The sequence below is a fragment of the Hibiscus syriacus genome, unplaced genomic scaffold (assembly GCF_006381635.1).
Source record: "Hibiscus syriacus cultivar Baekdansim isolate YM2019G1 unplaced genomic scaffold, ASM638163v2 tig00116951_pilon, whole genome shotgun sequence".
NCBI lineage: Eukaryota > Viridiplantae > Streptophyta > Magnoliopsida > Malvales > Malvaceae > Hibiscus > Hibiscus syriacus.
In genome coordinates, this window is record NW_024063482.1 from 3,215,674 (window position 1) to 3,231,167 (window position 15,494).

At 35.2% G+C, this 15,494-nt stretch overlaps 2 non-coding genes and 2 pseudogenes across 2 annotated transcripts; 3 read left to right on the forward strand and 1 right to left on the reverse strand.

The window, feature by feature from the left end:
* Positions 1 to 6,011: 6,011 nt before the first annotated feature.
* On the forward strand, positions 6,012 to 8,502 carry LOC120188817 (annotated as a pseudogene).
* A 2,120-nt stretch (positions 8,503 to 10,622) lies between these two features.
* Positions 10,623 to 10,719, forward strand: LOC120189192. The gene has a single exon (XR_005522490.1). It is a non-coding gene; the product is annotated as a small nucleolar RNA R41 (small nucleolar RNA).
* Positions 10,720 to 10,773: 54 nt separating this feature from the next.
* Positions 10,774 to 14,586, reverse strand: LOC120189004 (annotated as a pseudogene).
* On the forward strand, positions 10,793 to 10,872 carry LOC120189184. Its single transcript, XR_005522483.1, has one exon. It is a non-coding gene; the product is annotated as a small nucleolar RNA Z155 (small nucleolar RNA).
* Positions 14,587 to 15,494: the final 908 nt, after the last annotated feature.

The following is a 15,494-nucleotide window of genomic DNA, read 5'->3' on the forward strand; positions in this document are numbered from 1 at the left end:
AGGAATTACAACCTCTCTCGATCTACCAAGGAGAAAACAATGATAATTCTCTCTTGATAAAAAAGAGAAAATAACTCTCAAGAAACTCTCTAAATTTTCTCTAGTATTGGAAGAAAGCTAGAATGCTTTGGGATGGTTTTGAAGCTAAATGAGCTAGGGTATTTATAGTTAAAGCTTAAGGACTAATCTTGTAAATACCCTAAAGTCTAATGACTAAAATTAATTTTTCCATTCCATTTTTTTTCAACATTTTTAGGTGAATTATTATTTCTAATTTTCAAATCACCTTTCGGTGGAAAATTAGGCCACCAATTTTGGCCACTTGTCTTGACTTTTCAACAATCTCCCACTTAAAGATTTGATTGAAACAATCATATCTTCACACCATTCTTTCTACCTTGTACCATCATGTGCTTACGTCTCTGACAGCCACAGGGAATCGACACCAGGTAAATTATTAGCATTGATCGCCTTTGTCATGAAATCTGCTATGTTGTCTTTGGTATGAATCTTCTGCATATCTACATCCCTTCTTCCACCTTTTCACGAATGAAATGGTACTGAACTCTAGATGCAAGGCGCTTTGACTGTCACAAATAGAGAGACATACTCTTGATTGTGCCCAAGCTCCTCCAACAGCATCTTCAACCAAATTGCTTCTTTACTGGCTTGTGTAGCTGCTACTGTCTCTGTTGTGGACGTAGCCACAACTGACTGCAATTTTGAAACCCAGCTTACAGCTCCACCAGCAACTTTGAACACATATCTTGTAGTAGATTTGCTTTTATCCAAATCCCCTGCATAGTCAGAATCTACATAACCATTTATTAGTAAGTTTGATTCTCCGTAACATAATGCAACATTTGAGGTTCATTTGATGTATCTCAGGATCATCTTCATTGTATTCCAATGCTCTTTGCCTGGATTCGCCATGTACCAACTAACTACTCCCACTGCTTGTGCAATGTCTGGTCTTGTGCATATCATAGCGAACATTAAACTTCCCACTGCTGATGCATACGGTACTCGAGACATCTCCATCCTCTCTTCTTCATTGCTAGGACTCATACTGGAGGATAATTTGAAGTTAATAGGAAGAGGGGTAGAAATTGGCTTACAATCTTGCATGTTGAATCGTGATAAGATATTCTTCAAGTAATTCTTTTGTGAAAGCCAAATCTTCCTATTACTTATGTCTCGGTGAATTTGCATCCCTATAATCTTGTTTGTTGATCCCAAGTCCTTCATTTCAAATTCCCTAGCCAGTTGTGCCTTCAATTCTTCAATATAATCTTTGTTGGGTCCTGCAACCAACATATCATCCACATACAACAGCAATATAACAAAATCGTTATCACCAGACCTCTTAAAATAAGCACAAGGGTCTGCATTAAGTCTGTTGTATCCAAGGTACATAATGAAGGAATCAAATATCTTATACCAACACCTCGGTGCCTGCTTTAGACCGTACAGAGATTTGTTCAACCTGCAAACCAAGTTCTTTTTTTCTTTTTCTTCAAAACCTTCAGGTTGGAGCATGTAAATCTCTTCTTCAAGATTTCCATGAAGAAAAGCTGTTTTAACATCTAGCTGCTCTAGATGTAAGTTCAATGTAGCACACATTGCCAAAAACTACTCGAACTGTTAGTCGAACCACAGGAGAAAATATTTCATTGAAATTAATACATTCTTTTTGAGCATATCCTTTGACCACCAGTCTTGCACGATACCTCTCAACTTGATCGTCACCATTTCGCTTGATTTTGAAGACCCATTTGTTACCAATTGGCTTCCTTCTTTGTGGTAGTGGCACAAGGTCCCATGTATTATTTTTATGAAGGGCTTTGATTTCTTCTTGCATCGCCATCATCCACAGTGAAGCATCTGAGCTGTTTATTGCCTCCTGGTATGTTGATGGCTCACAGTCCTCTGTTAAAAGACAGTATGCAATATTACCTTCTATAACATAATATGAGTGCCAATTGGGACGTCTTATCACACGATCTGATTGACGAGTTGTTGGAGCTTCAGAACTCTCTGGTTCTTGTTCATCATGTGTTGGTTCTGCTTCAGAAGAATCTCCTTCTTCAAACTCTTTTTCCACATGTATCTGAGTAGTCTCTGACTTTTCAGCGCTATCATCGTCTTTTTTCTTTGTAGTTTATCTTCTACAAAGATAACATCCCTGCTAATGATCACTTTGCGGGCAGTGGGATCCCACAAGTGATATCCCTTTACTCCATCAGCATACCCCAAGAATTTGCATTTCCTGGATTTTGGATCCAGTTTTGAAATTTCTTGGGCGTTGTACATCACGTACACAATACTTCCAAATACATGGAGGTTTGAATAATCAACTGGTTTACCAGTCCACATCTCCATTGGTGTCTTCAGCTTTATTGCAGTTGATGGAGCTCGATTCACCAAATAACAGGCGGTATTGACTGATTCTGCCCAGAATGATTTTTCTAGGCCTGCATCCCTCAACATTGCTCTTGTTCTTTCTAACAAGGTTCTGTTCATCCGCTCTGCCACTCCATTTTGTTGAGGAGTGTTCGCCACTGTGAACTGTCTTTTGATGCCTTCTTTCCTGCAAAAGTCATCAAATTCTTCGCTTGTGTATTCTCCTCCATTATCTGTTCTGAAACACTTGATCGTATTTCCAGAATCAAGTTCCACCCGCGCTTTGAAGTTTTTGAAAGTTGAAAACACGTCTGACTTCTTCTTAATAGGGTGCACCCAACATCTCCTGGAGTAGTCATCAATAAATGAGACAAAGTATTTTGCTCCACCTAGGGACGTTACTGGTGCTTGCCATACGTCAGAGTGAACCAATTCTATAACACTTTTGCCTCTAGAATTTGATGTGTTGAATTTCAACCGGTGCTGCTTACTTGTTATACAATGCTCACACAAAAGAAGTGATACATTTGTTAAGCCGGGAAGTAACTTTTGCTCCACAAGGACTTTCATTCCTTGTTCTGACATGTGTCCAAGTTTTTGATGCTATAGCATTGTAGAATCTGAACTACATGAGGCAACAGAGGCTTCTGATTCTAGCAAAGTCTCTCCCTTCAACATGTACAAGTTTGCTGCTATCTTTTCGCCTTTCAACACCACAAGCGCTCCACGGAACACCTTCATGATTCCTTTCCGTGTTTCAATCTTGCTTGCATTATTATCCAACAATCCGTAGGATAATAAATTTTTCTTTAGGCCTTTCACGTGCCGCACATCTTGAACAAATTTAATTGTTCCATCATACATCTTCAATTTGATGGTTCCCACTCCAACGATCTCTAAGGCATGATCATTGCAACTATACACAGATCCTCCTGAGACAAGTTCATAATTATGGAACTATTCTCTTCTTGAGGTCATGTGATATGTCGCTCCCGAATCAATGAGCCATATATCTGCAAATCTTTTTCTGCCTTCCACGGTGGTTGACGCTTCACAGCATAGAGCATCTCCATCATCTGAAGTGTTTGAGGTATTGCCTTGTGGATTGGAGTTTTTATTTAGACTCCAATAATTCTTCTTCAAATGACCCTTCTTTCCACAGTTGTAGCACTTTAAATTCTTCTTGCTCCTCGACTTCGATCTACCATGTTTGTGACTGCTGCTTTGGCCACGTTCTGTTGATCTCCCTCTCATCGTTGTCAACGCTTCTGCTTGTTGTAGATTTACTTTTCTGTCTTCCTTGTTCTTGCGCCGATTTTCTTCTTGTAGAACAGTAGTTGCAACGTCATCGAAGACTAAACTGGTGACATTACTGTTTGTCAAGTTGATGATGAGTTGATCATACGAATCCAGTAGACTTTGAAGTAGAAGTTCAGCACATTCGTGTTCTCCTATTTTACAGCTTAAGGATGTAAGCTGAGAAAATAAGGTGTTCAATGTATTTAAGTGCTCCGTCACTGAAGTAGATTCTGACATACGGAGAGTATACAATTTCCTCTTAAGGAAAATTTTATTGTGCAGCGATGTGGCCTCGTACAATTTGGTAAGATGATCTCATATCTCCTTAGCTGTATTCTTCTCCTCGATGCTTGACAATACTTCATCTGCTAATGCTAGATGAAAGTTTTCCATAGCATTCCCGTCCATCTCGTTCCATTTGATGTCATCTGCGAAATCCACCGGTCTTTCATTGATAGCCGCTAGACACCCGTCTTTCCTTAGGATGGCCTTCATCTTCAATTTCCACAATGAGAAATTTCTCCCATTGAATTTTTCAATATCAAATTTCGTTGCCATAGCTTCTTTTACGGATAGCTCCCACTATTTCACTATCGTGAATAGTTCTCTGGAACCTTCAAAGAATGGGTAATAACTTCTTATTTTCTTATGTTGGAGGATCCACCTTTTGGTGGCAACCACAAAGACAATAAGCAGATATTACACACTCTAATCTAGCTCGGATACCAATTGTTGCGGAAGACGGCTATCGGATAGAGCAAAATCGCAACTGATAATTTGAGAAAATAAAAATGAAGATAAAAGAGACACAAAATTTACGTGGAAAACCCCTAAATTATATAGGGTAAAAACCACGGGCAACGGTAGAAGAATTTCACTATGAGAAAATAGGAATTACAACCTCTCTCGATCTACCAATGAGAAAACAATGATAATTCTCTCTTGATAAAAAGGAGAAAATAACTCTCAAGAAACTCTCTAAATTTTCTCTAGTATTGGAAGAAAGCTAGAATGCTTTGGGATGGTTTTGAAGCTAAATGAGCTAGGATATTTATAGTTAAAGCTTAAGGACTAATCTTGTAAATACCTTAAAATCTAATGACTAAAATTAATTTTTTCATTCCATTTTTTTCAACATTTTTAGGTGAATTATTATTTCTAATTTTCAAATCACCTTTCGGTGGAAAATTAGGCCACCAATTTTGGCCACTTGTCTTGACTTTTCAACAATAAGTTATATCGATCTTCCTCGATGAAAACCAAGCAATTGTATTTAATATTGTTGACGAAAGTTTTACAACTTTGCCAATGGTTCAACATTCTTATTTCTGTCTCTTTGTTGCTTTTCATTCTACAGCCGAGTTCCTTGTTTTTTTCCCATTGAACTTGTGGGCTAATAATATTTGCAAATATACCTAATTAACATCCTGAAATTAATTAAAATGGACTACATTTATATTATTCGAATCAAGATTAAAATTTAAAAAATACAAAACTTAAATTTATAATTTATATACTATTGAAATTTTATGATTTTTTGCAAGAAGACAAGTGTAAAAGAAACTAACATAGATGATTAATCACGAATACCAAATTTTTGCTGAATCAGTCAAACTCTGGGGCAATGTAATTATTTAAGGTTCTTTAGGTTTAGGTTACTCTATAAATATTACATGCTGGATGGACCGAAAGGTGGATGCTGATAATATTTTTCTAAAAAATTAGAATTATCATATATTTTGAATATCTTTTATATTAAAAATTTACTTTTACTCCTTAAATTTTAATAAATTCATTTTTTTAATTTTAGAAGTTGGTACATGATTACATGCCTAAAACAAAGCAGCAAGCAACCTGATTCATTAATTTTATGTTTGATTAAGAGACAGAAACTCTGGACACCGACTTGTTTTGTCTGGTCTCCTACATCGATTGGATCAAAATAGACAACAGGATTCGGCAAAATATCAACTTCTTATACCATACGCTTCCTAATAATGACTTGATAAGCTTCTTTTACATTTATATATATTGTCCTACTCGATTAAGAAAGCGAATGGCAATTAGTTTAACAATTAGCAAATTAGATGGTAATTGCAAGCGGTTGTCCTTTTCAAATTCCAACCCTATTTATATATATATATATATATATATATATATAAAGCCAAGGAAGAAGGGTTTCCAACTAGTCTTAGAGGGAGCTAGACCCCTTAGCTTTTAACCAGAAATCAAGGGAGAATTCCCTGCTTTATTTTGTCTTCCTCTCTTAGATACAAAACAAGCCTCGGTTTTAGTTACTGCACTAACTACACTAGGGTTTTGGAGCTAAGCGAAAAGGGAAACAGACAAGCTTTGATATTTATCAACTAAAATGTCGAATATCTCAGGTGATGATGATAGAAGCTTCTCGTCCGGGGAGGAAATGCAACAGCAGAAACAAGTGCAGCTAAACAACTTTGCTGCTGGCTCTGCTTCAGAACCTTCTGCTGCTGCTGCTTCACAGCAAGCAGTCAAGAAGAAAAGGAATTTACCAGGGACTCCAGGCAAATCATTCACTTTACATGCTTTCTTCTATGCTTTTAAATTTATATAATTCAGGTTATTTATGTATATAGAGTGATGAGAGCAGTTAGACATAGGGTAAAACTTCTTAAATTTTAGCCAATTGTTTAGATTGTTTGATTGGTTTTTGATTTTGAACCATTATTTGAGTTTGATATGCATGGATTTATGGTTTGCATCTGCTTCCATAGAAGCATGCAGGTCCAGCTATTAAACAAAAAAACAAATACGGGGAAGAAAAGATCAATGGTCAAGTTCTATCATTAGTGCTTGTGCTATGAATAAATTTTGTAATATAAATTGGTCAATTTTAGTTTTTATATTTCTCAAATTTTAATATTTTAGTCTTGATCCAAATATTTAAGAGCTTAAAATGAACAAATTGAAAAAGATATATGAACTAGACCTATAATTTATGCATAATACAAAACTAATAAAATCCGACTTAACATATTTAATTGTTACTATTTAGGTCGAGGTTAAAATTTCAAAATATAAAAAAAGTATGGGTCAAACCAAAGATTAATAGTTAAATAATTTGTTATATATAAAGGATTCAATTATTGCCATGAGATTGCAATAATTGCCAACAACTGTGTGCTAATTGATTGCACTTTTTTTACCTATCCTTTTGTTTTTTTACTGTTTGCTAATTGATTGCACCTTTTTACCACTGGCTTTTCAGTGTTCGAGTGATTCTACAGATCTTGCTTTCATTGAATGAATTTAATAGTAATTATGCAAACTTTTGAGCTAAATGGTTTATAAATTTTGTTTGAAAGCAGATCCAAATGCTGAAGTTATTGCAATATCACCAACAACGCTAATGGCCACAAATAGATTTGTATGTGAGATATGCAACAAAGGTTTCCAAAGGGACAAAAACCTACAATTACACCGGAGGGGTCACAATCTCCCTTGGAAGCTAAAGCAAAGGACAGCAACTGAGGTCAAGAAACGAATGTATATATGCCCGGAGCCGACCTGCGTCCACCACAATCCGGCTCGTGCTCTCGGAGATCTCACGGGTATTAAGAAGCATTTCAGCCGTAAACATGGCGAGAAGAAGTGGAAATGCGACAAGTGCTCGAAGAAATATGCTGTGCAATCTGGAAAGCTCATCAGAAGACATGTCGTACTAGGGAATACAAATGTGATTCTGGAACCATCTTTTCAAGGTTAATTTGTACTTTATATTATAATCTTTAATCAAACTTAAACATGTGTATGTGTATGTGTATGTAGTTTATTGAATGCCACTGATTATTCTTTGTGCAGGAGAGATAGCTTCATCACCCACAGAGCATTCTGTGACGCATTAGCTGAAGAAAACAACAATGTAAACCAAGGACTAATGAACAATATGGGATCGAACTTGCAAAACCAAATGGCGCCCGAGCTTATACCATCGATGCCGATGAGCAAGGGCAATGTGAGTGTTGGAGTATCCGACTCCGACTTTGGCAACTTCGACCCGAATTCCCCACTCAAATCGCTTCCCCAAGAGCTAGTCCCGATGCCGTTTATGTCCATGAACATGGGAGGAGGCATGTTTACGAGTAGTTCGAGCAGTCGGTTCAGCGGGTCACGAAGCGTTTCCTCCGCCTCGTCTAGTCTACAACTTAGTTCAAATAGTGCATCTGGACTCAACTATTTGCAGGACAGCAAAAATGGTTGCCCGATCATGTCCGCCACGGCCTTGTTACAGAAAGCAGCACAGATGGGTGCAACTGCAAGCAATAGTATAAACTCTCCTATGATGCAAAAAGGCTTCGCTAGTAGCATGCCATGTCCTCAGCAGCAGAACACATCTTATGATCATCAATTTGCGCCGCAAACGAATCAGTCGAGCATGGTCGGGATCAGCCCGATCATGAGCTCGGCAACTAACGATATGGGGATGTTCATAAACATGTTCATTAACGGGGCTGATCACCAAAACCAGGGCTTGATGAAGAGCTTGGAACATGAGGATAGCTTGTTACAAGGTAGAACCCAGGGACCGGCAATGTTCGGAACGAGTAGTACTGGTGGCGCAAGTAGTAACATGACGACCCTTGATTTCATGGGGATTGGAGGGTCAAGGCCAAACGGTTTGCATGAACAGTGGCACCACCAGCAACAAAGATTGGAACTTGAAGCAATAAGCCAACAACAAAGACTGCCGATGATGAACCTTCCTCGCAACAGCTCTCACATGGGGATTCAGCCATTGAAAAACCCTTCTGGGAAGTTTAAGAGCTATATAATATAAGTGTAGACACCAATTTTCTTAAAAGATAGAGTTAGTAAGAGTTACTCTCCTAAGAGGATTCTTCCACCACCATATCTTTTAAAAGCAACAACCACACTAACAAACGTGCAACAATCGAGCAAGGAGTCTAGTTGCATTAGGATTCATTGTTAGTTTTTCTTTACTATAAATACATGTAATCCTCTTCATTTGTAACACACGATATACGAAATAAACAACAGAAATTACTAGCAAATCGGAGCAAAAAACATGATTATCGAAGAGGAAAATAAGTAGAAAATGTAAAAGCTTGTACCTTTATCGCTTTAAGTCTTGCATGTGTGTTTCTCCATTATTTTCGCTCGAGTCAAACCCAAATAAAATCATTTTTGGCCGATGAACGGGAAGATTTTTTAAAGATCTATCTTGTAGATCTAATAATCCCGATGCCCGATCTTAGAAAATTATTTAGATTTTCGAAAAATAAAGAAGAAAAACTTAAAGTTAAAACATTCATTTTCTCCCTAATGCACAATATCAACGTTAATTGTCTTTCAAATTTGACTCTAATTTTAGCTTTTCTTTTAAATAGTTCTTTGTTGTTATATGCATATTTTTTTATTATTCTTATATATATATATATTAATTATCTTCATTTGACTATTTTTTTATATTTTTTTATTTTTTATATTCTATCGTTATTTATATATATATATATATATATATACTTTTAATTCTTTTTCATATATTATTATTTATATATATTTTTATTACTATAATTATATGTTTATATTTATTATTTTATATATTTCATTTATTTTTTATTTTTTTCTATTTTTATTTTTGTATTGTTATTTTTATTACCTTCTTTATTTTATGTATTATATATATATATATATATAATATATATATATTATATATATATATTTGTTTTTTTTTGCATCTTTATTTTATTTTATTTGTCTTGCTTACATCTTCTTTATCTGTTTTATTTTCTCTACTTTATTGCATTTATTTTTATTTCACCTTCTTTATTTTATTCATTTTTACTACATTTTTATCTAACATGTTTCTTGACTTCCTAAAGGGTACACTTTTAAAACTATCAAGGGTAAGTAATTTTGGATCGGTATTTTACCTTTTAATTTAAAATTATAATTTTCTTAATTAAAGACAACTGAAAATTGCGTAGTACCGAAAAGGCAGTTCAAGGGTGCTAACCCTTCATTGACTGTAACCGACTCCCGAATCCGACATATCACTGGTAAGACGCAGATCAGGTAAGATATAAAGTATCCGATTGACCTACTTATTTTTAAATAAATAATCGGTGGCGACTCCAAATCATTTTTCTTAAGTCGAAACCCAATTTCGGAGCCCAACCGAAAAACGGTTACGACAATAAGCTTCTGTGTTACATTTTTAGCTTTCGGCTGTCCCTGGAGGATATTCTTGGTCGTTTATGGTGATAATAAACAAGCTGGTGTTTTCTTCACTAAGGCTCAAATTTTTCTCAAGTTTGAAACAAACAACCGACATGAAACTTACCTTTTGGTCGGTATCTTTTAGTTGTTAAATTTAGTTAGACTAATAATATTAAAATAATATTAAAATAATTTTATATTATGTAAGTATATCTTAACTCGTATATATAAATTATGATTCACTTGTATAAGATAAAACTTTTGAATTAAATAATACTAGAAAAGGAGTACAAAATTGTCTCTCTCTTTTTTTATCACTTTAACATATTAAATTAAATTTAATATATCTTCTTAAATAAAAAATATACAAATGCTCTCGAAATACTTGGTGCATCAGCCCCTTCAACCAACCACCTTAAAACGAATATGAAAGTACCTACTAGATTTTAAAACACCAAAAGCCCAAACCCAATTCGCTATCCACCGACTTCGAGAGAATCGTACGCCACAGGGGTGGAATCGTAATAAATCTTTGTCCCCACAACGGAACCCTAAACCCTAATTTACAAAAAAAAAATCTATTTATAGCCAACTCTGCAGCCGAAGCTAATGCTACGAATTATTTTCTTTTTCTTTTTCTTTGTTTTCTTCTGTTTTACAATGAAGCTTTTGATCTTGTTTCTGTTTGTTTTCAATAACAATAGAAGGCTGTGATGTTTGAAACCTACCTATTTCATGAAGGGTTTTCATACCCCTCTCGTGATTACAAAATCACCAATGGATCCTTCTGAGCCTTTATCTTCTTCTTTCAACTCTGCACCTTTTGTTTTTGTTTTTATTACAAAATAAGTATTAATATCTGATTCAGAGCCATTGAGATGATGATACCCTTTTCTGAAATAAAATATAATGTAGACTAAAAGATATCAGACTACAATTATCTGATCATTTGGCTCTTAATTTCGTATCCCTTCTCTTTTTTATTCATGCGAAATCAAATATACCTACAGAAAATAGAGAAGGAAGGGGGTGTAACTGAAGTCACATGTAAAAAAGAAGAAGAATATTTGAAGTTCTGTTTAAACATATTTGAACTGTGGAATTGGTCGTCCTAGTATCAGCTGAACATTGACATGAACAATGTTTGAAGCTGCCTTCCTTATCTCCTTCTCTGCTTACTTTGCTGCGTCCATTGCTTCACTGCATTTACCCCATATAATTGGCATTGAATTTGAATGTACAAGCTAAAGGCCATACAAATCACAATCGGCAAAAAACAGAGGAAGCTAATTACCGAATCATAATCTCCGGTGGCATGGTACCCTCTACTTCGAGTAACATATTCCCTTGCAATGTGTGTATGGTGATGCGCTCCACCGTATATTTCTGCAAACATTCATATTTGCTTCTAGGAACAGGAGGTAGACTAAAAAGTATGCATGAGAAAGAAGCGTATAACCCAATTATGCCTTGCTACTTGGGCGCTTAAACTCTCCATCTACAGCATGGTTGTTTATAGTTAAACACTCAACAAAATGAGAAGATTACCTCTGAGAACTTTGATGAGAGAATGCCAGAAACAATTGCTTCAACGTTTTCTTCACTGGTAGAAACATTACTATTCTGTTCTGTGATCGTTTCCAAACATTCTTTCTGGTCCATTACATGAGGAGAGAACTCTATATATGCAGGATCTACATTTTAAATTGAAAAAGAAAACTGATCTTAAGCAGTGTTTATCTCTTCACTTGGAAATGCAGAACAAAATGTTATATTAAAATACTGAACTCCATTGGGTGCATGCGCAGAAGAAGGGAAATAATTGTACCCAGATTGAATTATTAGCAAGATTAGCTACACTCGCCATCTAACCTAAGGAGAAGGTTGACTTGAGAAAGCCCTTCTTAAGCTTTATCCAAGAAGGAAAAAAACCCTTTTTTAAGGCGGCGTTCAGTTAACAATGATTGAAACCACCATGCTAAACTGTAGAGGAAAGAACGCATGAAAGTCTGAAAACAATGGAATCACCATGCCAGAAAAAACTATCCACATGAAGCATGTGATTACGTTAATGGAAAGTTGGTTACTTAATTCTTCCTTCTTTTGGTCTCTCCCTTTAATAGTCAATAACCACTAGTCCATTAAATACTTCTTCAAATGCTCAAATTACAGTACTCATCCATAACTAATTCATCCCAACTGATTTCGGGATGAAGAATCTTGTAATGTACCTATGTGTATGAAAACTTCAGTGACTTCAGGGTGAGATTTATGAATTTGATGACGAACATTTTCACCTATGCCATGTGCAGCACTAACACTAGAAAAAGGATCGACCTGCAGGTCAAAAATATGAGAAAATTACAAGTACACAGTTTTATAGTCGGACAAAAAGACACCATATACTTGACTTAGCAAAAGTGGGCAATATTATACTTTCCAATCCCTCTTTGAAAAGATATTCTAAAAACTCACCACAATGTGTACATCAAGGTACAGATTTGAACCAGCTCTCCTTCCTCTCATACGATGGCATCCCTACAAACAGTTTTGGAAGTAATTAAAGAAGATTAACAAGAAAGGAAAAAAATAATAACTCAGTGTAAATTTCTGGGTGCATGTGAATGAAGGAGTCTATTTACAACTCAGATTTATTTTACATTTAGAGTTGTATCTGCTATTCATTAACAGTTACACAAACAAAACTTTGTTACCTTGACTCCATTAACTTTTAGAATTGTTTGCTTTATGGATTCTAATTGCTCTGCAGGAATTGCAGCATCAACAAGTTCAAGGACACTACAAAGTTGACCAAAAAGAAAATGTACCTCTGGTATCCAGTTTCCAGCACAGCTTTTAGAATCATTCCTGAGACAACCAGTCCCGCAAGAGGATCTAAAACCTTTACTCCAAGAATAGAGCCTCCTAGATCATGATGAACAAGGCATAAGGTCAACAACAACGAGTGTCCGCTTATATACAATTCAAGCAAATCCAAATAGACTTAAACATTCAAGGGAGATGAAACCGGTTTAGTATGTCTAAATCAAGCACGGTGAATTTCCCTTTCACGCATAAGTACATCAACAACCCCCACCTCCCTAACAGAGATTTTCAAGGTAAAAGGGGTGTGAAGGGTGTTATGCATATTTTAATATTTTAGTTTTACATATAAGATACAATAATCAAGCAATCAGAAAAAAATTAACCAAGAAAAAAATATAGTCATAATCAGCAAAACTTGACTCCGCAAAGTTCATCAAACTAGAATCAAGGATTTTAATACCGCATTGCTTACTGAGCTCATAACAGGAAAATTAACAGACCAGCCAAAGTAGAAGTCTTACCAACCCCCTATAAGTGCAACTACAGATGAAATTGCATCTGCACGGTGATGCCATGCATTTGCTTTCATAAGTCCACTGCCTTGCCTTTCCCCCGCTCTTTTCGTTATCCAATAAAGCCTGCAACATGTAGAAATTAATACCAGAAGAAGCAATCACGCATGCAAACAATAAGTTATAAAAAGCGAAAGTGAAATAGGCCAAAAGAGAAGCTCAATACCCTTCTTTAACACCTATTGCTACAATGGTCATATTCAAAGCTAGTAAAGGGTGATCCATATCAATCCCATGACGATGTCCACCATGATGATGGCTATGCCCGTGAACCAATGAATGACTTTGAACAGCTTCAGGAGCAGTGGACAGTAACCCCTGTAAACAAAGTTGGTTGGTTTACTGTAATGTCCAATCCATTTTCAATTCAAATGCAATTCCATTTTTATCTTATCCACTTTGAATCATGGGATAAAGGACAAAGTGAACATACAATTAAGAGCTCTATAGCATGCCAAGCAATTCCACTAGCAGTAGCCAAAAGCATACAAGAAATTCCCAGAGCACCAAGAGTTTCAAACTTACCATGTCCTGAGAATAAAACAAGGAAAATTAAGAAACCTAATAAATAATAATAATAATAAAACTCTTACAAGCATAACATTCATAACTATAATCAAAATTAAGAAAAAAAATGGAGTAGCATGTAAGTACAATCATAAATAACCATATGGGTGTTCTTTGTCCTTGGGAACATTTGCAGCTTTGAATGACCATAAAGCAATCTCACTAAGAACCTACAAATTAAAGAAAAAAAAACACCAATCAAAAATAAATTGCTTGTCTTCCAAGTTTCAACTAACAAAACCTCCGAAAGACTAAATTGTTTTTACAACGTCAGAAATCGAATGGGCGGCGTCGGCGATGATGGCGGTGCTTCCGGATAAATACCCAGTCAAAGCTTTACTAGTAGCTAAACCGATATCCGCTCTCCCAGACCCAACCGAAATATATTTTCTCCTTCCTTGGTCAAATTATGGTGGTGGTGGTGATGATCATGGTGATCGTGAGAATGACCCAAATGCCACCTTCTGGGAATGTTGTAAATAGGATTATCGTAGAAGACCTGGGGATGGTAAATTAGGAAATGGGGACTGCGGGACTGAACCATAATGGGGTTTGGGTGCTGAAGATTTCTGGGAGAAGAGAATTCTCTTGAGAGGTATGATCTGAACATGGGATTTAGATGTTGAAACCTGAAAATAATTCTTCGTTTTTCTGCGTTTTCTGCTCCAAAATTGTTACAAGAAAAATCGAATTTCCAGAAAATTGTTTGTTATTATTGAGGAGAGAAGAGAATCTGCTGATTGAGCGAAAAGATAAACCCTTCTTGAATCGACCTTCGTTAACAGATCTTGATTACTATTACTATTTTCCAGCGTTTGGTGGACGCAGCCTCGGTGCGTTTTGTAGGCTGAAAATGGCCACACGGCCCACAACGAGATCTTCTGAACCTAGGACCACATTCATGATTTCATTAAGTTTCGGTGTTCTATGCTCAAACCCGATTTTGGTCCCCTCTATTTTACTTAAATTTACAATTTAGTCTTTACATTTTGATTTGATATAATTTAATCTTTTTATTTTAAAATTCATCCAAATAATTAACATCATTAATATTATCATTTAAAAAAACATAAAATTTTAACTAAACATATTAACCAAGATAGTTTTAAATATTGATTGTTTGCTTCAACTAATGACATTACAAAATCAAAAAGATTAATTACACTAAATTAAAATATTAGGATTGAAAATTAAAATTTATTATAATAAATATATCAAAATCATAACTTAGTCATTACTAATTTCTGATTAAATTGATATAGTGAGAAACCATTTGAAGTTGAAACTAAAATAGGACATCCTTGTAACATGAATAGGGAGAATTTTTCTTTAGTCTATTGATAACGTAAAAACATCTTACAGATGTAATTACTCAAACACATGAATCCTTTAAGAATAGCAACATTCTCTTTTATCATTAAGCATATATTATTTCATAATTATTTTAGACTAATAGAATAAAATAATATAATTATAATCACCCAAACTATTGAAAAAAATAGAAATATCATTTCAATTATACTTTTGTCTTTTATTAATATTTAAAGATTAAATACAGTAAATAAATTTATAAATAAATATTTTTAACATCCCAATTATAATCATTTA